Source organism: Octopus bimaculoides, chromosome 10, assembly GCF_046866305.1.
Source record: "Octopus bimaculoides isolate indiv1 chromosome 10, ASM4686630v1, whole genome shotgun sequence".
Classification (NCBI taxonomy): Eukaryota; Metazoa; Mollusca; class Cephalopoda; order Octopoda; family Octopodidae; genus Octopus; species Octopus bimaculoides.
Window position 1 is genome coordinate 32,974,001 of NC_142937.1, and position 27,582 is coordinate 33,001,582.

General features: G+C 36.4%; 1 long non-coding RNA gene across 1 annotated transcript in view; it reads left to right on the top strand.

Moving 5' to 3' along the window:
* Positions 1–386: 386 nt before the first annotated feature.
* Positions 387–27,582, top strand: part of LOC149133522 (uncharacterized) — a 79,109-nt gene continuing 51,913 nt past the window's right edge. The window contains exon 1 of the long non-coding RNA XR_016243288.1: positions 387–483. This is a non-coding gene — a long non-coding RNA (uncharacterized LOC149133522). The remainder of the gene's footprint in view (positions 484–27,582) is intronic.

Sequence of the window (27,582 nt, forward strand, 5' to 3'; positions counted from 1 at the left end):
ATCTACAAAAACATTTATAAGTACATAGGCATTTTAAAATAGAAGACGTCGATATGAAATAGGATATAGTAAATTATAAGTTCGTAGGATATGTTATAAGGACTAAAGATTTCAACCTAGAACACAAAGCGTGTGGAAAGTAGAAAGTCAGAGTTTTTACAGCCTTAAACGGACATACTAAAATTAGAGACAATGTTTATTGGATCCAAAAGTTTCATCGACGGGCCGTTTCTGAGACGTCTCAGTTAATATTGACATGAATTTCATATTTTAAAAGAACCAGACACTCCCCCTCATCAGGATGTTATGTGACAACTCACATAATCAATTCCAACGATTTCGATGCTCCACGACAGGTAAGACAATACAAAGAAATGACAACTCACGTTGCAACGACGTTGGAACGTGAGTTGTCATTTTATTGTATTGTCTTCATGGTGTCTTACCTGTCGTGGAGCATCGAAATCGTTGGAACATAATTATGTGAGTTGTCATTTTTTTTGTATTGTCTTCGTGGTGTCTTTCGTGTCGTTGAGCATCCTGATGACGGGAGTGTCTGGTTCTTTTAAAATATGAAATTCATGTCGTATTAACTGACACGTCTCCAAAACGGCCCGTCGATGAAACTTTTGGATCCAATGAACATTGTCTCTAATTTTAATGTTTGTTTAAGGTTGTAAAATGTCTGACTTTCTACTTTCCACACGCTTTGTGTTCTAATTGAAATCTTTAATCCTTATAACATATCCTACAAACTTATAATTTACTATATCCTATTTCATATCGACGTCTTCTATTTTAAAATACCTGTGTATTTATTAATGTTTTTATATATTTTTAAATATTGCAAGTGCTTGTATTCTGACCTCTAAATTTTTATTCCTCTATAGTATATCGTGTGAACTTATAATTCACTATGTTTTATATAATATCAACGTTTTTGTATCTTATGATGTGTATATTTTGTACTTATTTTAGTTGTATATTTTTAAAAATGCCTATGTATTTATAATTGTTTTAAAATATTTTTAGATATTTGCAGGCTTATAAAAATATGTATATGTCTATATGCTTGTATCTTCTATTATGTTGAGCTTTATTAATGTCGCAGTAAGTGTGCATATATATATATATATATTGAATATTCTGCTGGATAATAGGTTGTCCCTCTAGTTTACCGCTCGTATTGCCTCCACTCAAATTATAAATTGGAACTTAGCTCAAATTGAGCACTTCGATTCTAGCCTGACTACGAGTATTGCCAATTAATAACAATATCTATAAAATAGTATAATTTATATACATATATATATATATATAATTATGATAATAAGGATCCTTCTGATTTGGCGGACACCATTTGTTTTCTAACGAAACACTTTCAAACTTGGGATATTGGTAGAATATGCCATATAAAACATCTTTTTCTCTTAGCCTCGTTAAGAAAAGTTTCTGTATTCCAAGTTAATTTCATGTTAACAATTGTCGTATTTCGGTAATTTCAACCAATCACTGACGTCTATTGAGGTGAAAACAATTACTGCTGTGGTTTGTCAACAACACGTTCTGGCGGTGTAATGGGATCTTTTCCCTTGAATAAAATTACTGCCGTTGTTTGTCAACAACAACTATTGGCGGTACTGTTACTTATGACATCGTTCGTGCGTTTGTACTGGTTTTAGCATTAGGGTTTTAGGGTTATGACTGATCAGAAGTTACCATTGGTTTTTCACTTGTTATACTATTTGCAATATTGGTGACTCATCAGATGTGCTGGCTGGAGACACATAACCACTTTACTAATGGAAGTAAAAGAACAGTCTCAGTGAAACCCTTTCTGTGTGAGTTGGAATAATGTCCCTATGGTCATTTCCACTTGTGTCTGAAAAGGGTCAGTTTATGCATGATTTCTGTTCATTAGTCAACAAATGAGGGAATTCCACGTTTTCAACACAAATTTTTTCTCATAAGGGCCCTGACTAAATATCTCGCTTTTGGAATTTAAGAAGGCCCCAAATCAAGTGAATTTTTTAGGATTTTTGCTTTCTCATCCATCTGCTCCTGTGGAAGTATGTATGGTATAGGTTGTTCCAGGAGCTTCCATTTAATCCTGTATAGCGTACTCTCTTTTAAATGCCACATGTATTTGACCAAAGATGTAACGTTGTGCTTCTCTGGGATCCTTTAACAGAACCTGTGATTATTTAGTCGCCACTTAAAGTGGGCATCCATTGCTCCAACATATTTCCGTATAAGTGTCTTTATGTTATTTATTGGTGCTGCTGCTGCTGTTGTTGATACTGTTACTATCACTGCCATTGCTGCTGTTACTGCTGGACACGTTGCTGGTGCTGCTGCTACCACTGTCATTGCTGTGATTACTGTTGGATGCATTGTTGGTGCTGCTGTTGTTGTTGCTTCTTCTATCATTGCCATTGTTGCTGTTACTGATAGATGCATTGTTGTTGCTGCTCTTATCTCACTGGTGGACACCACCTTTGCCTTATAGACCATGGCCTTGGAACTGCATTGACCATCCACCGGGCACCTCACCTTTGTGCAGCGTTTATATATAAATATATATGTTGGGGAGAAGTATGTATAGAATGATAACAGTGCACTTTCTGATACTCATAAGAGGCATGTAAGTGCTTCTACAGGAGGCTACTGAATGGGGGGTGGGTCTGAGAGAGAAGGGGAGAGGGAGAGAGAGAGAGTGCTTACTCCATGAAAATCTAATGGAGGGACCAGCCATCCAAGTTGACAACTATAAGGTAGATAGAGCAATAAGAGATATAAAAGTAGGGAAAGCAACTGAACTGGGCCATCAGAGATAATCACTGAAATGCTTAAAATATCTGGCAAATTAGGATAATGGTAAAGCAAGTAATAGAGCATAGCAGCAAAGGAGAAAGGGTGATGCACCAAAAGGAGATAACTCCTGAGGTAATCAAACAATTGGACCAAGTTATGAAAGTTACAGAAAAGGTCTCACAAAACTGATTAAGGACAAGATTAGTCTCTATGAGATGCAGTTTGATTTTGTCTTAGGAAGAGGCACCATTAATGCTGTATTCCTTGTCAGTGTTTGTAGGAGTAATACATGCTTCAGGGTAGGGCTATACCAGCTATGTATGAAGGGCAGTCAGCAAGATGAGAATCAAAAATGAATTCATGATGATGATGATGATCATCATTTAATGTCCGCTTTCCATGCTGGCATGAGTTAGATGGTTTGATTGGAACTGGCAAGCTGGGAAGCTGCACCTGGTTCCAGTCTAAATTCCCTGACGAATTTAGTGTGCAGGTTGAGGTACATCAGGGTTCAGTTCTCAGTCTCACTCCTTATAATTTTCCAAGCTACAACAGAGTAATTTAAGACCAGCTGCCTTCAAGAAATTTTGTATGCTAATGATTTTGCTCTTATAGCCAAACTGACTGAAGACTTCCAGGCATGGAAGGAAAATCTAGAATTAAAAGGCCTTAAAGTAAATTTAGTAATTTAGTAAAAACAAAAGTTTTAGTAATGACCCTTATAGCATCAGAGAAATAGCTGTGTTCTATATAGAGAAAAGAAGTTGGTAGAATTTCCATTAAGTGTACCTGGTGGAAATAATGTACACCAAAAGGTAGATTTCAAATGCAGGAAATGCACTGAGGCAGTAAGCCTAAGAATACTCTAGAAATAGATTCTCTCGTATGCCCAGCTGGCTCACTAGAAGTGGTTGATAGCTAGTGTGATAACTAGAATAAGAATGGAGAAAGATTAAGGAGCTGTTTAGCTTTGCTGGCAACAAAGGACTTATCCCTCAAAATTAGATGCTTGTGTGTGGAGTGTGTAACTGTATGGCAGTGAGGTGTGGGCTTTCATCATGCAAGACATGTAAAGGCTTGAAAAAAAAGAAGTAAGCATGCTTTGTTGGATGTGTATGAATGAGAAGAGAGGCAAATTGGGCATAACAAATCACATCACAGTTGACTGAGTGGTCCTTAATCAGATGAAATTATGGAACATCTGAATTGCATGCAAACATTTAACCAGCTCTCTCCCAAACCACAATTCCACTTGGACTGTATTAACCAGTGGGGTGAGGTCGACATTATCAATGACAACTCACTTCTATTTGAACAGTTTACACTGGTCACTTTCTACAGTTATTATTTAACTGAGAGAAAGGGAGAGAGAGAGAAGCAAAAAGAAATTTTTTATTCCCCCCCCCCCCGTTTTCTGACTGACCATTCCATTGTAAAACCAGTGGACATTCACCTCAATACCCTTCTGTTTTAATGAGTTTTTCCTTTGGTTAAACAATGGAATTGAGACGTTAGTCATTAGAATTGGCATTTCAACATGGTAAAAGCAAATGTTAGCATTCCTGTACAGAACAGAGAGAGGACTGGTTTGCACTTGTGCTAATTCTATTGGTTTCACAACTGTAAACCAACTAACTTCTCTGTTGAAATAATGAGATGGTGGAAAGCCAATGAAAATTCGATTAAATTCTTCATGCCACAATCAGACAATCACATGTTTAATGATCTGATAATTACATTTCAGTTTTCTGAAATTGATTTTAGGTAAAAGAAAAAGAAAGTCGGGCGAAAGATTTCTGGATTCTTCATCAGTTTAATTCCAATCAACATTGTAAATGGCAGAAGTCCATCAGCTATCACTTTATCCAATCAGCATTTGTGCGTATTTATAAACACCTTAGTTGGATTCTCTCACATGCAATATTCATTTATTTTACACATTCAAGTGAGCAACTAAGTTAGTTGAATAGTATACTGGGTCATGAACCAGAATAACAGTGATTAATTTCTTATTATCAACACTGCACTGTCTGCAACCAAGATACTTCACTGCTTTCACTAGTCCAGTCTACACAATGATATGATTCACAAACATGGTGTAATGGAAAGTTGTAAAATTTCTCCTGAGTGTAAATAGTGGATGTCTGGTATGAGGTGTCTATGTTGCATAAAGATGCTGTTTGTGTGCAAAACTTTATCAAATAGTGAAGAGTGGTATGATATGCAATGCTGCACAAAGCACCGTAAAGTGACAAACTGAGTTCAATTTCTGGTTGGATCTGATTTATTTCAAATTACATTATTGATTCCATGGAAGGGCATCCAGCTGTAGAAACTCTGCCAAATCAGACTGGAGCCTGGTGTTGCCATCCGGTTTCACCAGTCCTCAGTCAAATCGTCCAACCCATGCTAGCATGGAAAGCGGACGTTAAACGATGATGATGATGATGATGATGATTCTAAGGTGGCAAGCTGGCAGAGTCATTACCATTCTGGGCAAAATGCTTAGCAGCATTTTCTTTTGGCTTCATTTTCTGAGTTCAAATTCTGCCATGGTCAACTTCGCCTTTCACCCTTTTGTAAAAAAGTACCAACTGAGTACTGGAGACATTGTGATTGACTTACCCACACCCACCAAATTTCAAGCCTTGTGCCTATAGTAGAAACGATTATTAATTCCTTTCTGAAAGACATAACTGACAAAAATACCATTTCACACCACCTTACTTCATAGCCACCACTAATATTTGAAAAGACAAGTCCAAAATGTGGTTATTTGAAGTTTGTCCTCATTCAATTTCATTCATATTGCATGAAATAATATTGTTTTCTGTTTGCAAAATTAATACCATTCAAACTATTTCGAGAAAAAATTAATTAAGCATGTGAAATATAATTTTTTTTTATTAAAATGTCTTATAAAGTTTTGATTTGTGCAAATGTGTACAGGATATTACTATTCTGTTGCAAATGTGTTTGGGATGCTATTGTCCAATTGGTTAATTCTTCCAAAATTCTTTTTGAAGTGTAAAAAAGTTTTCACCACATTCAATTTGGTCTCCAAAGATGCTTTATCATTAACTACTACTACTACTACTACTACTACTACTGCTGCTGCTGCTGTCCAAAAGTCTTCTATATGAGTTGCCATTGGAATGAATAAAGGGAATGGTAATTACCAAGATGAGCACAATTAAAACAATGCTTAGCGAATTGGCTTATCAAAAATTGACCAAGGAGCAAGAGATTTAAATTTCTGAGTTCAAATACTACTGAGGTTGGTTTCATCATTTAACTCTACTATTTCACAAGGACTTGTGAAATAGTAAGAACAGTTTAAATATCTTTGACATAAACTGACATCATTCTTAGACAAAAGGGATCTTTAGGTTAACTGATTTCTTCCAGTTGGATTGTATGCATAATGGTTACTATACTTTGAGAAGTCTGAAGAAATGATTAAATCTTATGATGTTTTAAAGTCCATTCTTAAGTAATTCATATATTACAATATGAACTTTGGGACACAACGGCACTGCCTGTATAGTTGTATCATATTTTCTGGCATACAAGTCAACATAATATATAAGTCAAGGTAGATTTTTTTTAGTCAGAAAATCAATGTTTAAGTCTATGTTGTTGTTGGCACTCTGTCGCCTATGATGTCGAGGGTTCCAGTTGATCCGATCAATGGAACAGCCAGCTCGTGAAATTAACGTGCAAGTGGCTGAGCACTCCACAGACATGTGTACCCTTAACGTAGTTCTCAGAGATATTCAGCGTGACACAGTGAGACAAGGCTGACCCTTTGAATTACAGGCACAACTGAAACAGGAAGTAAGAGTGAGAGAAAGTTGTGGTGAAAGAGTACAGCAGTGTTTGCCACCATCCCCTGCCAGAGCCTCGTGGAGCTTTTAGGTGCTTTCGCTCAATAAATACTCACAACGCCCGGTCTGGGAATCGAAACCGTGATCCTATGACCGCGAGTCTGCTGCCCTAACCACTGGGCCATTGCGCCTCCACGTTTAAGTCTATAATCATCATATAAATCACAAAAAAATTGTAATATCATTGGGTTGGGATGGATTGGCTCACCAGAGCTTGTATAGGGAACAAAGAAGAAAAGATTTAGCAAGAAGATGATAAAAGTTGAAATAAAATAACAAGTTACCTTTTGGAAAAGGATAAATATTATAAAGATCCTTTCCCAAATCATATAAACTCACAGGGCCAGTTTCTTGGGTTCTTTGCTACATATATATTCCCCACCTAGATGGGATACTGGTCTCGTACCTGATTACTCACTTTTGCCAGCCGAGTGAACTGGTGCAACTTGAAGCACAATGCATCATCTGGTCTAGGAATTGAAACCACAATCTTATGATCAAGAGTCCAACACACTACTTTTTGAAAGAATATTCAATTATTTCAAATTTGATTTTTAATATTTGCCTTTCTTTATGATTATAATTGCACATCAACATGAACACAAAGTTTGTATAAAGCGAACTAACTGGTAACTAAAACATTTTGTTATATGCTCTCATGGTTGATCTGATGGATGAACATTTAAACATTGTGACTGTCTTTTCATATTCTTCTGCATTTCACATGGAATATTTGGTCCTCTAAAATCTTGGCATATAAGTCAACATACTTTAAATTATTTGTGCCACAAAGTCACAAGGTCCCACTTTAATTATAGTCAAGTGGTCAACCATGGTGATGGTGGTAATGAAAGGTATGAAGTGGGGGAGAAAGAGCAGTGATATTTAAAAATGATGGATTGAAATTTCTTTGTTTTTTAGAAAAAGTTCCCTACCACCCATCACTTTCAAATGTATGCTGCCAAAAAATTTGAAAAATCCAGCAAAAACGGAAAAATTTCAACTCATGGGAAAGCTATTCCAAAACTTTGCTCTTACCTGTACCAACTTTTATAACCATTCATAAATAAAAATGGATGTAAACTAATGAAGAAAGAAACTTTGTTGTGTTATTTAACCTCAGGCCAACACTAAACAAAGGTATTCCAGTTATGACCATCTTGACTCAAGTGTACCCCAAGCTACATTCTCCAATGTGTTCTTTTATTAATCCTTTCACTACAAATAGCAGATAAGTCCACTCAAAATTTCATTATCCTTAACTGCAGAAAGTGGTTTTATATACCAGTCTATTTTTTTTTTTGTGAGGAATATCATGTTTTTGAAACTATTTTTTGATGAAATATGCTAAGTTTATTGAAGCATGTGACTTACAGCAAATACCAATTTTAACCATGCAATAAAATTTTGCAGTGAAAAGTTTGTACAGAAGGATGTTATTTGATATAAATCAAACTGCTATTTCTAGTAGACTGGGCAGCTATGTAGAGTCCTCTGTTAAATCATAAAACAGATTTTGTGATTCTGTTACTGGTTTAAGTGTTAAATATATCAAGTCTTTCACTGAATTCCTACCTTCTACATTCAGATTAAAAAAACGATTTTATCGTATTTTTACAGCAAGTATTATTAACAGCCGTAATACCTTAAACATGTTATATTTATCATGTTATATCAGTACAGCAATAATTTAACAATCACATAAAATTGCTGAAAGTTATTAAATCTGTAAAAATACACCTGAATAGAATATCACAATAAATCAACTGAATAGGAACACGTTTTATAAAATAATCTTCCTAATACTCTAAGTTAAAAGCAAATTGGTTGAATAATAATATTATAAAAAGTCTCACACACATAGACATATATACAAACATACACTCTGAGACTTACATATGTACACATACACACTTTCATACCCACATACCACATATTGCAGGCACATACATACATACACATTGAGACTTACATATGCGCACATACACAATTTCATACCTTGTAACATACACTGCATGCACGCATGCACACACACACACACACACGTGCGCGCACACACACTTTCACATATACATAAACACAGGCACACGTTGACACCTACACAAACATACACATATTCAAACATACATATACACCTACTCACATGTGCACTTTCATACCGATGTACACAAATTTACACTTTCAACCTACACATAAGTAAATATCAAATACACAGATACATACAAATATACATACACATGCATAATACGTACATACATACATACATGCACTCACACTTCAAATTTATTTATATAAGTAATTTTCCCAGATTTATTTATATTTGATTTTATTTCCTTTTTACTTTTGTTTCACAATTTTCTATCGTAGAGTAATAAAATAAAAGATCATAAATTATGGCAAAATTTTAAATAATAAAATATATTTACATTCATACTAACATTCAAGTTAATAATACTATTAAATTGCTGTAAAATAATTATGAAAGATCTATAATATAATTTGGTAAGTTGTTTATGATAGATTTTTATATATTCTCTTTAGAGGATAGAAACAAACAATCTGTTTTGTTTGGTTGAGGACATTGTATGCTGTATAGTGCTAAACGAGTTGTATGTTAATGTGGCCTCTCTTTGAACAATTTATTATATTTTATCCATTTATATCTTTTTTTAAAATCTTTTTCTTCTTATTTCATCATCATCATCGTCATCATTGTTGTTGTTTAATGTCCACCGTCCATGCTAACATGGATATTTGTTTCAGTCATTGGACTGCAGCCATCCTGGGGCACTACCTTGAAGGGTTTAGTCAAACAAATTGCTTTCAGCACTTTTTTTTAAGACTGGTACATATTTTATTGGATTCTTTTGACAAACTGCTAGGTTATGGAGATGTAAACAAACCAATGTAGGTGTCAAGCAGTGGTGGGGGATAAACACACAGACACACACTTGCATGTGCACACACACACACACACAATGGGCTTCTTTCAGTTTCTGTCTCCTAAATCCACTCACAAGGCTTTGGTCAGCCTAGGTCTATAGAAGACATTTGCCTAAGGTGCCATGCAGTGGAACCGAACCCGGAACCATGAGGTGGAAAACTAAACTTTTTACCACACAGCCAGACCTGTGCCTATACATCACACCTGTGCCTATATTTGTTTCTTGACTTTTACTTATTTCCATCATTAGACTGCACTGAAGCTGGGGCACTGTCCTGAACAATTTTTAGTTAAATGAATTAACCCCAGAACTTAACTATTTATCATGGCACTTATTCTATCAGTCTCCTTTGTCAAACCACTGTCACAGAGATGTAAACACACCAACACTGATTGTCAAGTGGTGATGGGAGACAAACATACACACACAGACACACACATGACCAACTTGTAAGACACTTGCCCAAGGAGTCATGCAGTGGGACTGAACCCAGAACCATGCAGCTGGGAAGAAAGCTTCTTACTACACAGCTACATCTGTGCCTATGCACACATTCAAAAGTTTTGTTTCCTCCTTTCTTTTCTTTTCTCCAATGTATCACAAATGTTAAAGATCCTTTTCCTTTCCTATCAACCATCTCCTAATATAATAATGAGTGTGGCACGTAAAAGCACCCACTACACTTTCAGAGTGGTTGGCGTTAGGAAGGGCATCCAGCTGTAGAAACTCTGCCAAATCAGATTGGAGCCTGGTGTAGACATCTGGTTCGGCAGTCCTCGGCCAAATCGTCCAACCCATGCTAACATGGAAAACGGACGTTAAATGATGATGATGATGATGTTGAGGATGATGGTTCATGTCAGGGAAAAGCACCACTGATGCTGTATTTCTGGTAAGACAGCTGCAGGAGAAATACCTAGCCAAAGATAAACCTCTGTACCTGGCTTTCGTTGACATGGAGAAAGCCTTTGACAGGGTCCCTCGATCCCTTATCTGGTGGTCAATGAGGAAACTAGGGATAGGTAAATGGTTAGTGGGAACTGTGCAAGCCATGTACAGGGTTGCTGTCAGTAAGGTGAGGGTTAGCAATGAGTACAGTGAAGAATTCCAGGTAAGGGTAGGAGTCCACCAAGTTCCCTATTATTCAACATAGTCCTCCAGGCAATAACAGAGGAATTCAAGACAGGGTGCCTCTGGGAGCTCCTCTATGTTGATGACCTTGCTTTAATTGCTGAATCACTATCAGAAATAGAGGAAAAGTTTCAGGTGTGGAAGCAAGGATTAGAATTGAAAGGCCTTAGAGTCAACCAAGCTAAAACCAAAGTCTTAATAAGTACGAAGGCAGACAAACCACAAATCCCTTCAGGTAGATGGCCCTACTCGATCTGTAGAAAAGGCGTAGGTAGAAACTCCATAAGATGTACCCAGTGTAAGCTATGGACACATAAGAGGTGCAGCAATATCAAAGGAAGGCTAACTAGGAAGATAGTTTTGTATGTGGCAAATGCTCAGGTGCTATAAACACTGAAAATGTGCAGAAAACAGTTTCTGTCACATTCCAGGGAGAAAAACTTCAAGTAGTTTATAGCCTCTATTACTTAGGGGACCAAGTCAGTAGCGGGGGTGGATGCTCTGAAAGTGTAGCTGTTAGAATAAGAATAGCCTGGGCAAAGTTCAGAGAGTTCCTACCTCTGCTGGTGACAAAGGGCCTCTCACTCAGAGTAAAAGGTAGGCTGTATGATGCATGTGTACAAACAGCCATGCTACATGGCAGTGAAACATGAGTCCTTATTTACAGCTACCAAAAAAGATCTTCATGAGCCCAATTTCACAGCAAGGCTACACACTTATAAATATGAGGTTTTTGGAGAATGAAAATTAGGTAATACACCTCAAGTTCCTGATACTATGGTGACCAAAGTGTCAATACCAAACTGACTGCACAATTTCATGGAATAAAAACCCCATTCTTGAAAGAATGGTATGTATATCAAACTGACTGCATTGTTTCAAGGAATATAACTTAAGTCTTTGTTGCATGATGTGGATAACCAAGTTGACTCTATTGCTTAAGTTCTTGTCACAAGAAACAGCATTTAACCATTGAGAAAATATATCTTAATTCACACTGAGTCAGCTAATTTACAAATTCGTGCTAATTTGTCAACTTAATTAAAGAACAATTGGGGATAGTATATCATTTGAATTAGCTTGCTTCATTTTTTCTAGCTGAAAGTAGGTGTTTTTGAAATCATTATTGTGGAGTCAATAGAATGTAGGTTATTAGAGGTTCAAACCTTGCTACAAGTATTATCTTTTATCTTTTACTTGTTTCAGTCATTTGACTGTGGCCATACTGGTGCACTGCCTTGAAGGATTTTAGTTGAACAAATCGACCCTAGATTTTTTGAAGTCTGGTACTTATTCTATCAGTCTCTTTTGCCAAATTGCTACAGGGATGAAAACACATCATTACCAGTTCTCAAGCGGTAGTTGAGTTCAAACACACACACACACACACACACACACACACACACACACACACACACACGCACACACACACGCACGCACACACACACACACACACACACACACACACACACACACACACACACACACACACACACACACACACACACACACACACACACACACACACACACACACACACACACACACACACACACACACACACACACACACACACAGCAGGTTTCTTTCTGTTTCCATCTATTAAACCCACTCACAAGGCTTTGGTGAGCCTGAGATTATAGTAGAAGACATTTGCCCAAGGTGACATGCAGTGGGACTGAACTAGGAACCATGTGGTTTGTAAGCAAGCTTCTTACCACACAGCCATGCCTGCACCTATTGTTTAATGTTCCTCAGATAAAGCTGATGATTATTTTACTGTATTTTGTGTTTCACCTAAATGAAATACATCTTGAATAACTTCTTCACTGACCAGCCTGTCTTTTATTCAAACATAGTGTATGTTGGACTATATATTTCAATGTGTCCTTTTCTAAAGATGCTAGTGTGTGGTTTAAGGAGGATTTTGCTGTTATTTCTTATAGCTGGAACAACTACGTAGAAAATCCTAAGCTGTTGAATAGCTAGCTGTAGGAAAAGGCATACTTCCAGCTCTAATAATGCTTTTGCAATGATTTATCTCCATACATTCCTCCAAATTTGCAGAAAAAATACACAAACAAACAAGAATCTCTCTCTGGTGTCAACATGGACATTTGGCTGTAAATTGAAAGGGAAATGATATGGGTTGGTTTTTATGCATGTTTCTCTCTTTCTCTCTCCTTGTTGCTCTCTTCTTTTCAGTCCACACACACAAACACACATGTACGTGTATATGTGCATGCACGTAGGTATATATAATATGGTACAAATATATATGTACATGATTAGGTATATATGAGTGTGCATGTGTGTGCATGTGTGCGTGTGTGTGTGTATGTGAAACAGAATCAACAATGTAAAATTGTCCAAAAACATTTTATTTTATTCTATTCTATTTAAACAATACCACAAAAGAAATTCTCAGATATTTTCACTTTGTCGTCTAAAAGCATTGAGCTGTTACTGATTATCTCCCTTTTGTTTAAGTCTTTTGGTAATGTTTTCCAACAGGAACTTGCCAAGAATACAACTTGGCTTCAGAGCTCAAGCCCAGCTGAAAGTTTTCAACTTGATCCTTTGCCATCTATTAAGCGATGCGGTCTCTATCCAAAGAATTTAATATAAAGACTTGGTTTCTTGCCAATATATCTTTCTCTTACTAGTTGCAACTCTTGAGAAGAATTCTTTAATAATTAGAAATGAAATTCAAGTGAGAATTTACCTTAGAGAAGAGTTTGGCTGTTTTCATTTGCATCAATTGAAAGCGTAGGCTTTCATTGTATGTGCATGTGTATGTATGACCATATATATGTGTGTGTTCATCTATGTGTGATAATGCATATGTATGTGTATATTAGTGGCTGTATGTGCACATAACTGTTTGTAAGTATGAGAACATGAATTTATATATGTTTGGTCTTTAGATTTATTTCACAAATTCCTCTCCAAAATAGAAAGAGCCAATGTCTAAAGCAAAAACAGAGCTATTTAATTGGAATTTAGACATCATCAAGTAAGCAGTTGAGCATATATATTTTCCTGTAGGGTTCATTTAAGTTTCTTTTCTTTCTTGCATTTGCAGAATTCCAATCCAGTCACTAACAAAGTGACAAAGCAGTTTTGATTAAGTTAACCCTTTAAGATTTTAAACTGACCTTATCTGGCCCATATATTTTAACTGCTTTATGTTCAAGCCAGCCAGATTTGACCTCTCGCACCTACCTACAATGCCATTCTAAAAATAAACACATTACTGAAACCTTGAAGCTATGAGGTGATATACAATTAGTCCAAAACAGTGTGAATAAATAAGTGTTACCTTAGACAAGGTAATCTGAATACTTCAGAATTAAGGTAGCTCTTGGCATTTGTGGATACTGCAGTCCATCGAATGCTTAGCTGAAACTTTGAAATCACTGTCAGCAACATTGTTGTATAAGAATAATGAATTTGTATTCTACAAAAGTGTTGAGTAACCCATCAGATTAACGTGAAATTGTAAAATTGTTTTTATTATATCTAAACATAAAAACAAACATTAATATATATTCTTTATTCTTTCTTTTATTTCTTTTACTTGTTTCAGTCATTTGACTGTAGCCATGCTGGAGCACTGCCATGAGAGGTTTTAGTCAAACAAATTGACACCCAGGTTTTATTTTTTTAATCCTAGTACTTATTCTATCACCCTCTTTTGATGAACTACTAAGTTACTGGGATATAAGGTGGGGAGGGGACAATATATATATGATGATGATCATCATCATTTAACATCCGTATATATATATATATATATATATATATATATATATAATATGCACACACACACATACATACATATACATACATATATATATATATATATATATATATATATATATATATATATATATATATATATATATATATATATATACACACACACACACACATATATATATGTGGCGAGCTGGCAGAAACGTTAGCACACCGGGCGAAATGCTTAGTGGTATTTCATCTGCCGCTACGTTCTGAGTTCAAATTCCGCCGAGGTCGATTTTGCCTTTCATCCTTTCGGGGTCGATTAAGTAAGTACCAGTTACGCACTGGGGGCGATATAATCGACTTAATCCGTTTGTCTGTCCTTGTTTGTCCCCTCTGTGTGTAGCCCCTTGTGGGTAGTAAAGAAATAACACACACACACACACACACACACACACACACACACACACACACACACATATATATATATATATATATATATATATATGTATGATGCACCCCATCTGTCAACCACTCACTGTAGCTAAAACCTTTCACATCATTCTCTACACTCAGATCTTCAGTCACCCTAGCCACCTTTCATTCTCTTCTCACACTCTCACACTCCATCTTGTTCTTTGTCACCAACATGTCTATCTTCTTTCCAGCTGCTCCCAATCACCCTCATGTCACATGTAGTAGCCATGTATCTCTTCTATAGCAAGACACCTATGCCTGCCCCTCAATCACACTTTAGCCTCTTGACACTTGACCATAAATTCACCTCCCTTTGCACAGCAACCCCATTCATTTGTGGGAGTTTTTCTTTTATTTGTCTTACAAGTTACTTGGTATCTTAACTAGTATGGTACCATGAAAGAAAAAAAAAACATCCAGTACACCCTGTAAAGAGGTTGGCATTAGGAAAGAAATGCAACTGTAGAAACTATGCCAAAGCTGACATTGGTACCTGATGCAGCTCTATCACTTGTCAGACTCTGTTAAAGACAACAACCCATGCCAGCATGGAAAAGAGACACTGATGATGATGATGATGATGACGATGATGATGATGATAATAATGATGATGATGGTGTTGGTGGTGATGATAATGATGATGATGTTGATGATGTGATGCTATGTGAAAGTTCTCATAAAATATATGAAGAGAAGAAGTTATGATGCAATATAAATATTAAAGTTTCACAGAAGTGGTCATAAATTTATGGGTTTGACTATTTTGAGCCCCAATATCTATTTTGGTATGGTTTCTATGGTTTGTTGTCCTTCCTAAGGCCAAACATTATTCATAACTTTTCTGCTTTCTTCTAAGCTTAGCTTTGTTTGATGAAGCAGGCTGAGGAGACTAGATAATATCAATAAGGTCTAATAATCATTATCATTTAACGTCCACTTTCATGCTAGCATGGGTTGGACGATTTGACTGAGGACTGGTGAACCAGATCGCTACACCAGGATCCAATCTGATTTGGCAGAGTTTCTACAACTGGATGCCCTTCCTAACACCAATAAGCTGAATCATATTTGTTCCTTAGCTCACAAAGTGCTTTGGAAGAACAATTCTTAATTCTTATATTATCTCTCCTTTTCATTGTAGAATACAGGCATTTCAAGGTGGCAAGCTGGCAGAACTGTTAGCATGCCGGGCATAATGCTTAGTAGTACTTCGTCTGTCTTTACGTTCTGAGTTCAAATTCTGCCGAGGTTGACTTTGTCTTTCATCCTTTCGGGGTTGATAAATTAAGTACCATTTGCATGGGTTTGATCTAATTGGCTGGCTCCTCCCCAAAAATTTCGGGTGTTGTGCCTAGAGTAGAAAAGAAAAGAATACTGGTATTGCTCAACTTATGTTTGTAATTGGTTTAAAGACATGTGACTTGACTCAAAAAACGTCGTAACACAAAAAATTACTTCAAAAACATTTATTTACTTATATCTGTTTTAATAAATGATTTGTACATATTTTCTCACATGGAGTTTTTTGGCTTGTCACTTCAGTATTGGTTTTTAAGTGTTTATTTTTATTTTGATGCTTTTAAATAAATATGTTCACTGAGACTGGCATAAAGTCAGATAAATCGAATGAAGTTGAGGTTTATTTTTCCATTAATTTCTTTGAAAAAAAGTCAATGTAAAGTCAAAAAAGACATAACTTGAAACTATGTAAATTGAGGTATACCTGTACTTACAATTGCTATATTTTTTTTCTTTCTCCAACTCAGAGATAAATTTCAGTTGGTTAGGAATTTTTTCACATAAGCAACCATTACAGCATATCATAAATTTTTAATCGAAAATTCATACCATTAACCCATTTGAGTCTTTCCCTTAGCTGTAAAGAAGCATAAAAAAAGAGAAGTTAACCTATATAGATACATTATACATTAGTATAAAATGATCTGTGTTGAAGAATAACATCAAATTCCCATGATTGATTTAATGAGATACTGAGAAGGCAAAAGTAAAATGGTGATGATGGTGGTGGGTGGTTCTGATGAGGATGACGACAGTGGTGATAATAATGGTAACGGTGGTGCTGATGATGATAAAGATGCTGCTGATGATGATAATGCCAATTAATTAAAATCTATCCTTAATTCCAGCTTGTTGACGTTGTTTATAAACTGGCATCGATGCAAGTATTCTTGGATAATTGTAGCTAATCTTAAATAAACCTCGCAGGTAATTACATTTGATCTTGCCAGAAAAGCAAATAGAAAAGATAGCTAGCTGTGTGTGTGCGGCTTGACTCAAAGATGGCATTTCTGGTTGATCTTTTACTGCAAAGGTCACTGGAAAGTTTTCTTATAGAATTAAAAGACCAGAAGCTATGCATACAAGCTTGTTATGTTACTAATGCATTAGTAACATGTTTCAGGGAAGATAGACAGAAATATTTTGGCTAAATGACTAATTTTTAATTGAAAATTAATTCCCAGCATTGTGTTCCCTTATAATTAGAATAATTTAGATGGAGATGTCAGCAATTTTGTAATCTGTTTGACTGTAATTTCTCATATATTTAACAAGGGTTCTAGCTGACATATGATAAGGGCTAAGTACATAAAACAGATTCTGTCTTTCGGAAGGGCTGCTTTATATTTACTACTACTACTACTGCTGCTGCTGCTGCTGCTGATAATAATAATAATAATAATAATAATAATAATAATGAAGGTTTTAAATTTTGACACAGGGCCAACAGTTTTTTAGTGTACGGGGCTAGTCAATTACATTGACACCAGTACTTCACTGGTACTTATTTTTTATCAACTCTAAAGTTTGGAAAGCGAAGTTGACTTCAGCGGAATTTGAACTCAGAATGTAAAACCAAAAGAAATGCCACTAATTGTTCTGCCAGCCTCCAGCCTCAATAATAATAATAATAATAATGATAATAATAATAATAATAATAATAATAATAATGATAATAATAATAATAATAATAATAATAATAATAATTATAATCATCATCATCATCATCATCGTTTAACGTCCGCCTTCCATACTAGCATGGGTTGGACGATTTGACTGAGGACTGGTGAAACCGGATGGCAACACCAGGCTCCAATCTAATTTGGCAGAGTTTCTACAGCTGGATGCCCTTCCTAACGCCAACCACTCAGAGAGTGTAGTGGGTGCTTTTACGTGTCACCCGCACGAAAACGGCCACGCTCGAAATGGTGTCTTTTATGTGCCACCTGCACAAGAGCCAGTCCAGGGGCACCGGTAACGACCTCGCTTGAAAAACCCCATGTGTCACTCGCACACGAGCCAGTCCATGGGCACTGGCAACGATCTCGCACGAAAGACACCATGTGTCGCCCGCACATGAGCCAGTCCAGGGGCACTGGCAACGATCCCGCTCGAAAGATTTCATGTGTCGCCCGCACATGAGCCAGTCCGGGGGCACCGGCAAACGATCCAGCTCGAAAAAGCCTCATGCGTCACTCGCACGAGCCAGTCCAGGGGCACTGGCAACGATCCCGCCCGAAAGACCCCATGATAATAATGATGACGATGATGATGCAAACAATGACAATACCTGGGAGTGCTGCAAGATGATAAGATAATAGAAAGAGAAATAAGAAAGGAAGTTACTAGATAGTACAAGAGGAAAATTAGAAAGATGTTTTAAACAAAATTAAATAGAGGGAACATTGTTAAAGCTATAAATACATGGGCTATGCCAGTATTGAGATATTCTTCTCCCTTTCTAAAATGGGGAAAGGTCAAGCTGCAGAACTTGGATAGAAGAACTAGAAAGCTCCTAACAGTATGCAACGCCCTCCACCTAAAAGTAATACTGATTGACTTCATCTATCAAGAAGAGAAGGTGGTAGAGGATTGTGAAAACTGGAAGACACTTTTAGTACTGTGATACTGGGTCTGAAAAATAGAATAGTTAGCATGCAAGACAAAATGCTTAGCAGTATTTCATCTGTCTTTACATTCTGAAATCAAATTCTGCCAAGATCAACTTTGCCTTTCATCCATTTGGGGGCTGATAAAATATGTACCAGTAAAGCACGGGCCAATGTAATTGACTAGCCCCCTAACTACAAAATTTCAGGTTATTATTCATCATCATAATCATCATCATCATCGTTTAACATCTGCTTTCCATGCTAGCACAGGTTGGACGACTTGACTGAGGACTGGCAAGCCAGAAGGCTGCACCAGGCTCCCATCTGATCTGGCAGAGTTTCTACAGCTGGATGCCCTTCCTAACACCAACCACTCCGAGAGTGTAGTGGGTGCTTTTATGTGCCACCGGTACGAGGGCCAGTCACACGGTACTGGCAATGACCTCGCTCAAAAAGGTGTTTTTTTACGTGCCACCTGCACAGGAGCCAGTCCAGCAGCACTGGCAACAACCTCGCTCGAATGATTTTCTAATGTGCCACCAGCACAAGTGCTAGAAGGCGACGCTGGTAACGATTATTCTCAATAGTGCTATTTACGGGCCACTAGCACGGAAGCCAGACAGCTGCTCTGGCAATGAACACGCTCAGACAGTGCTGTTAGTGCTCCACTGGCGCAGGTGCCAGTCATCAAGTATGGTTCAATTGCAATTTCGATTTCACTTGCCCCAACAGGTCTTTGCAAGCAGAGTTTAGTGTCCAATGAAAGAGAGGTTGGCATGGGTGCCAGTTGTCGGATTTGGTTCGATTTCGATTTCAGATTTCAAATTCACTTGCCTCAGCAGGTCTTCGCAAGCAGAGTTTAGTGTCTATTTTGTTTCACTTCTCAGAGTGCTTGGTCTTGTTTGATTCTGTGAGAGTGGAAAGCAGCCTGTTGTCAGAGGTCTCACAGGGTCTCTTTCTGCACATTATAAGCTTTGATATTTGGTTGTTAATTATCGTGGGAGACATTGAACATCCAAGTACCAATCTCAAAATCCTAGCTGTCCCTAGTGGAACAGATTTTTGGGCTTGCTCTGCTCTCATGTCAATTCCGATTTCTCTGACATATTTCTTGAACTTGGTTTTAGTGCTCTGGGTACCCCTACAACTATTGGGATGACAGACACTCTCCTCATAGTCCACATTCTTGCAATTTTGTCTTTTAATAGTCTGTACTTTTCAATCTTTTCTAGTTCTTTGTCACTTATGCATGCATCCCCAGGTATTGCAATATCTATAATTTTGGTTTCTTTTTTTCCTTTATCTATCACAACAATATCTGGTTATTGATTAGGGAGTCACATTAGATTGTAAAATCACACAATATCTTATAGTCATGGTACTCAGTGACTCCTTCTTGTTCATGTTTGCTTTATTTCTGTGTTCTGTCCAGGCTGTACTTTTCACATAGCCTCCAGTGAGCAAACTTAGCCACATTATCATGCTTCCTTGTGTAGTGCTTTTGGGCCAATTTGCTACACTCACTCACAATATGTGAGTTTGTCTCGATTTTGCTGTCACACATCCTACAAAGGGGCGATTTGCTACTCTTATCTATTCAGAACTTGGTGTAATTAGTTCTTAGAGCTTGTTTTTGAGTGCTGCATATCAATGCCTCAGTGCATCCTTTAAGATCACTTTTTCTTAGCCATCTCCAAGTGTTGATGTTGTCTTTTCCTTCGATTTCTCTGAGGTATTGCCCATGCAGTGATTTCATTTTCCAGTTGTTTATTCTTTCTTCTTTAACTTGTTTGTGGGTGCATCATATTTTTGGTAGGTATTATATTGTTAATTCTAACAGCGGCAAGCAAGGATTCACTCTGCTGTTTGATGTATCATCGCAGACTGTTCTTCTCTTTGACAACACAGATCTTGCATCCTATAAGGGTTCTTCCTCCCTTGTTCCTAGGCACATACAGCCTGTCAGTATTGCTTTTTAGCTGTAGTTCCTTATTGATTGTCATCACTTTTCTGGTTTTCCTGTCTATTTCCTCAAGCTCACTCTTTGTCCACCTAACAACATCTGCACCATATTGCATTAAGGAAACAGCCCATGTGTTCATTGCCCTGATCTTACTTTTTTCATTTAGCCTACTTCCCATAATTAATTTGGCTCTTCTGAGATATTATCGCCTAAAGTTTTCCTTTATTTCACTTTCCTTGATTTTATTGTATTCTAAAATACCCAAATACTTATATCCATTAGTCTCAATATCCTTGGTTTTCTTGCCATTGGGTAGTTCTACACCGTCAGGTGACACTACTTTGCCTTTTTGCATTATAAGCATACTGCACTTTTTAGTCCCAAATTCCATTCCGATATCCTTATTGAATATGTGCACTGTTGAAACTAGGCCATTTATTTCACGTTTGGTCGTCCCAAAGATCAAAGTCATCCATATATAACAGATGATTTAATTTTCCTCCACTTTTCAAGATGTACCCCGTAGTATCTGTATGAGAGGTATCATACAAATCACAAACAGCAATGGTGATAGGCTATCTCCTTGAAACATGCCTCTCTTGATGTTAACCCTCTCTTGATGTTAACCCTCTCCAAAGATTTTCCACATGAAGTTAACTCTGCATTCTGATTCTTTATTGATCTAATAAAATTTGATATGTTATCAGACACCTAATTATTATTATTATTATTATTATTATTATTATTATTATTATTATGTTTTATTTTCATTGTGTGAAAGCATTGTTTTGCTTCTCTCTTCAAAATATGATCTATTCAAGCATTACCAAATGAAATTTTCATTGGAGTTCTTGTAAAAAGCACCATAATTGCCTGAGAAAGGTCTGCTTTTGATATGGGGAGGGGGAACTGATGAAATTATGAATAAAAAAAATAAGGTTCATTTCACAAACTTTTAAAATTATGTTTACGCACATTACATTTTAAAATCCAAAATGGCTACCACACATTATTATGTTGCAAGTCTAAAAAGCACAAAATTCAAACAACACAACTCAATGTACAAGAGGAAGGAGATAATAAATGGTATAGTGAACAGTTAATTGAATAAAAATCTCCCAAATACTCAAATAAAAATTTTGAAGATAGTGGCAGTAATAACAACATTAATCTCAGTAGCACCTCTTACAAAAGTCCATATACTATAGTCTGTTCATATAGCAGTTTTGTAAAGGCAAACTGTACCACAGTACAAAATAAACATACAGAGCTTTTAGATCTATCAATTTCAAGAATAGATATGTAGGTTGGAGAACTTCATAAAATCAAACAACATTTCTTTGCCAAAGGCGCTGATCCATGAAAGGGCAAAAGTAAAGTATATAGCTCAGTTTATGAGAGATTTGAAGCAGACTAAATCTCTCTCACCTCAAGTAGTACAATAGGCTCTTCAAGACAAGAAAAAGTTCTCTCAGCTGAAAAAGGCAAAGGCTATGGCCTTATCTGCTGTACCTTTAAACTGAAGGCATAGCCAGAACACAAGCTGAAATTGTCAGGCATAACTTTGACTATAAAGAGAAATACAAGAATGACAACAGAAGACATCAGAAATGATAAAACGTCATGTCTAGTCAACATCACTTTTGTATTGTAGTATGGGAGAATGGACAAAGCAGAATTAACAAAAAGTGAATGTGATCAGGGACATCAAAATGGATTTGCAAATTCTTATGACACATGAAGGCCACAGAGCCATACCAGAACTGAGCCCTATAGAAGACATCATGACAAAGGGAATGAAGTTGATTACAGAGTAGAAAACCTGAAGCTACATTTGTTGGGGGTGAGGCTCACCTTAGAATTGGAAGAAGAGAGAAGTTAAAGTAAGAAAAGAAATATGAAGATAAGGAAGATCAACAGCAGCAGGAAAAAAGTCACTAACCAAAAGTCTAGGGATGGTAAGTGAAATATTTTTATGCTCAGTATTAGAAATCCATTCTACTATTCTTTTATTCTTTTACTTGTTTCAGTCATTTGACTGCAGCCATGCTGGAGCACCACTTTTAGTCAAACTAATCGACCCCAGGACTTATTCTTTGTAAGCTTAGTACTTAGTTCTTCATCCCACAGGGGGACGTCCCCCCTGTGGGATGAAGTTAAAATAATAGTCAGAGAACACCACTGGAAAATACGAAAACTAAAAGAAGCAGCACATACGCTAGGACACAACAACCTCCTAAGCAGACCGAGTGCAGATATGAGCAGCATATGGCAACCAGTATTAAGGAAGGTATTAAGACACCTGAAGAAGGCTGGAGGGTATATCAGCCGAAACGTGTTAACAACAAAGATGAGGACAAATATCCGTCAAATGTAAATAATGTAAATAATATACATAATTCCTCATCTCTTAAATATAGAACTGTATTGATGTCTAGATCACAAAAGTTTGAAGGGAATAGTAGTCATTTCTTTTGATTTCTAGATAGAAGCAAATAGGAAATAACATTTACTGACCAGGCAAGAAAAAATTAAAATTTTGTTACATTGTGTGATTATTAAAATTGAAACTAGGACATTACACTGAAATTAAAGAGATCACCTTCAATAAGCTGATGTTTTTCAACATTAAATGTCTCAAAAAATGGTTAATGGTGAATTTGAGAAATTATTATACAAATGGGGTTGTAGAATGCCCTAATTCAACTTAACCAATAATATTTCATATTTTATCTATTTATATATTATTATAATCTTAATTTTAATTATTGATTGTTCTATTATACTATTTCATTTATTCTCTCACAAATATGTGTATGTGTATTATGTATGTGTGTGCTTGTGTTTATGTTGATGACGTCTGTGATAGCAGTCGTACTGGTGCTGAGGATAATGGTATTGATATCACTGGTGTTGGGGGTAGTGTTGGTGCATCATTACTTGAAGTAACCTACTTCATTTATTTATATTTTTCAATCTTCTGATTGGTATATATATATATATATATATATATATATATATATTGTTATTGCTACTGTTTGCAATTTTGTGTCCTCTCCATCTTCTTTGTCACATGACATGACTGTGTGGTGTTAGCTGGGGAGGTTTGTGGTGTTGTTTTTGTTTATATAGTTGTTGTTGTAGTGATGGTATCATTAGAAGTGGCAGCCATTCTTGTTTCCTTCTTTGCTGTTGCCTTGAGGTGGCTTGTGTCACCACACAAGTGACACCTTGGCCTTTGGCCTTCAATGGCTACATATAATTTTGTGCCATTTGGATGATTGAGCAGGTCTGAGATGGTTTTCGTGTTTTGGTGATACATTTGGTTCAATAGTTCCATCCATTAGCCATACTAATTTTGTTTCTGCAGCCTCTGTATCAGTAAACCATTGGCTTTGTCTATATCAAAACATCTACATCAAAGAGGCCAGCTGCCACCAACCAGTCTATTTCTGGTGGCACATTGATTATCATTATTTTAACTAACTTGCAACCAAGTTAGGTTGGGATGAGGACCAATTACTTTCTCCTTAGGGTTGTTCTTGAGTGCTTTCTGGCCCCATCTTCTGTAGGTAATCTCACTTCAGACTATATCCACTTGTTTCCTCTTTTGATGTAAGTTTTTATGCTCCAGATTGATCTGAGGCAATTTTTAATCTACTGCTGTGTCATCTGTTCTATTTTTTAAAAACTTTTTGTAGCTAAAGTTTTTATATACAACTGTTCTGAGGTCAGTTTGTTGCTGGATGGACCCTGGGATGTTGAGTTTCACTCAAATTTTAATGGATTTTTAAAAGATTATTCCATTTTTAAAACAATTTCTTCCTCTATTTGGCAGGCCATGTCAGCAAACCTGCTACCTCTACATTTGCATGCTGTGATTTCTATTTTTGAGTTAGTGTTAATGTTGGTGGCAAAGGAAGTGGAATGTTCAGGTGTTGAATGGATAATGGAATTTTTTTTTTTTGTTCTACAGTCACTTTGTTGTTGCTGTTGTTTTCAATTTCATTGTTTTTGCTGTTTTTCATTTGCCCTGTCATTTCTGTTGTTGTTTCGTTTGTTGTAGATTTTCTTGTTTTCATAGAAAATGGTGGAAATCGTGGTGGAGGAGATGGTGGTACTTTGCTGAAGAGGCAGGAAGTTTGTGTCAAAACATTTCTTTAAATTATTGGTTCTCCACTACTGGGCAGTTTCCCCAAATATTCATGGATTAATTTTTAGAAAATACAAGCATGAATTCCTCTTCGGAGTGCAAAAATTTAGCATAGCCAGCTAGTCCCAGGTGATATTGGTTGGCTTATTAACAAGATAGTACAACAAAAATATAAAGTAACATTCTTAGAAATAATAATTTAACAATAACTAATGAGCTTAAAAAAAATATCCTCATTTTTCAAACAGTATCAATAATAATAATAATAATAATAATAATAATAATAATAATAATAGTTCTGTCCATTGTATGTACAAGACCAGAAATTTTTGGGTAGGGGACTAGTCAATTACATCAGTCCCAGTACTTGACAGGTACTTTAGTTTATCAATCACAAAAGTATGAAAGCCAAATGTAATGGTAAGGACTGAATAGAGCTGGCTACTGCTGCAGACTGTGTCTTTCACATGTCCAAATGATCTTTCATTTTGAGAAATTTCTAGTGATTGCAAAGGTGTCTCATGAGTGTGATCTTTGCCATAATGTTTGTCTGCACTGAGTGGAAGGAATATTGTTCATAGGATGGTGTTGCAGTAGAGATCTGGGGTTTGTTGTAGATGTACCTGGGTGTTTGTGGAAGTTATAATCTTGAAAAGGTGTAGGTAGTGATGATGATGATGATGATGCAGATAATGATGATGATGATGGTGCAGATGATGATGGTGCAGATGATGATGATGTCAACAATGGCAATGATAATGATGGGATGATTATGATAGTTATAATGAATATGATGGGACTGCAATGATGAGGAAGATTGTGATGATAATAAAGATGATCATTATGGTGATGATGCCACAACTAGTTGTAATGATGATGATGATGATGATGATGATGGTGACAATGACGAAGATGAAGATGAACAGGAAGAGAATGATGTAGGAATGCTTGATATTGGAGAGACGGACAGTCATAGTAAATGTGGTGGAGGTGAAGGTGAAGAATACAATTTAAAATGTTGATTAAACTCCACCTTTCTATAAACCAATTCTTCATCTCTTTCTCACATTGAAACTAGTTTCATTTTGATTTAATCTGTGAATTTAATTAAAGATTAATTTCCAAGTCAGTTCAACATTCCTATACCCATCACTGTATCAAGTTGTTATCACCAAAACACATAAAATATGGCCAACAGATCTCAGCTTACATTTTGATATTGCTTTTCTACCTCGCATATCATATTTCCTAGCACTACCACACCGACAGTAGCATTATTACCATTACACACCACCACTACCACCACCACCAACAACAACAACACCACCTCCACCAACACTAACAATAACCACAACATAACTCCTACCTCTTACCAGAAGCACTGACAACATCCTCCCCCCACACTACCACTAACAACAACAGCATTAATACCACTATACCACTAGCACCATCAACACCAACAGCAGCCCCGCCAGCCCCACCAGCCTGCCACAATCAGTACAAGGACAAACAATGGCATCAACAGACATATCACCGTCACCACTACTACCACCCCCTCTGACTTTTAATTCATGCCACTGAAAAAACTGCATTATTTATGGGATGACCCAAGATATATATATATATATATATGTATGTATGTATATTTTGTATGTATGCTTAGAGTTGAATTGGGGAAACTATGATATTTTTGTGATCTGATGAGCTAGCTTTCTTTATTTGCTTTCATTTGTGAATATACAGTTGTATTGTATAATGCATAACATGCATATTAATGCAAACATGTAAACATAATTTTATTCTACACTGATCCTACAACTACATGACGAAGGTTGCAAAATGGCTGTAATCCTAAGGATGTCAAGTGGTTAAATAAATATATTCATCTCACATACCTCCTGACATTTTATGGTTTATATATCATCATCATCATTTTTATAAAGTGGTTTCTGTATATGTCACCTTAGTGTTGTGCACTAATAACTGTGATATACAATACCACAGAATGAGGTAGCCACCAACTGTCTTCCCTTGATGTATTTCCAAATACTCTACCAACAACTATAACCAATCCAAAACAACTCTCAACAAACTATAACAACTTCTCAACAATTTCCTGTGATTCCACAACACCTTTTGACTTCCTGCAATTTCTCATCTGTTACTCTCAGTCAAACATGCTGCTACTTATATGAGTTTGGCTGTTCCATTCTCACAGGGGGTGCCATGATTCTCGCTATATCATCTCCCCTTTTGAGATTTGACTTCTGTAGGAAGTGCAGATTGTTTATTTAATTGTATTCTATTGTTTTCCATCATCAACTCTCCTTTTTTTGAGATTTTATTTTCCTCAGAAGTTTTAATACTTCTTTCACTTAGGGACTATTTCTAGTCATTCTGTTTGTTTACGTTTTCTATTGCTGATCCATCTAGATTCAACCTCTTTTGGTATTGGAACATTGAATAAGTCAAAACAAACTTCCATCAGTATTTCCTCTCTTTCTTTGGTATGTCTATTCTTCAACTAGTTCAAAAGTCATTTGTGCTCCCCTATTTG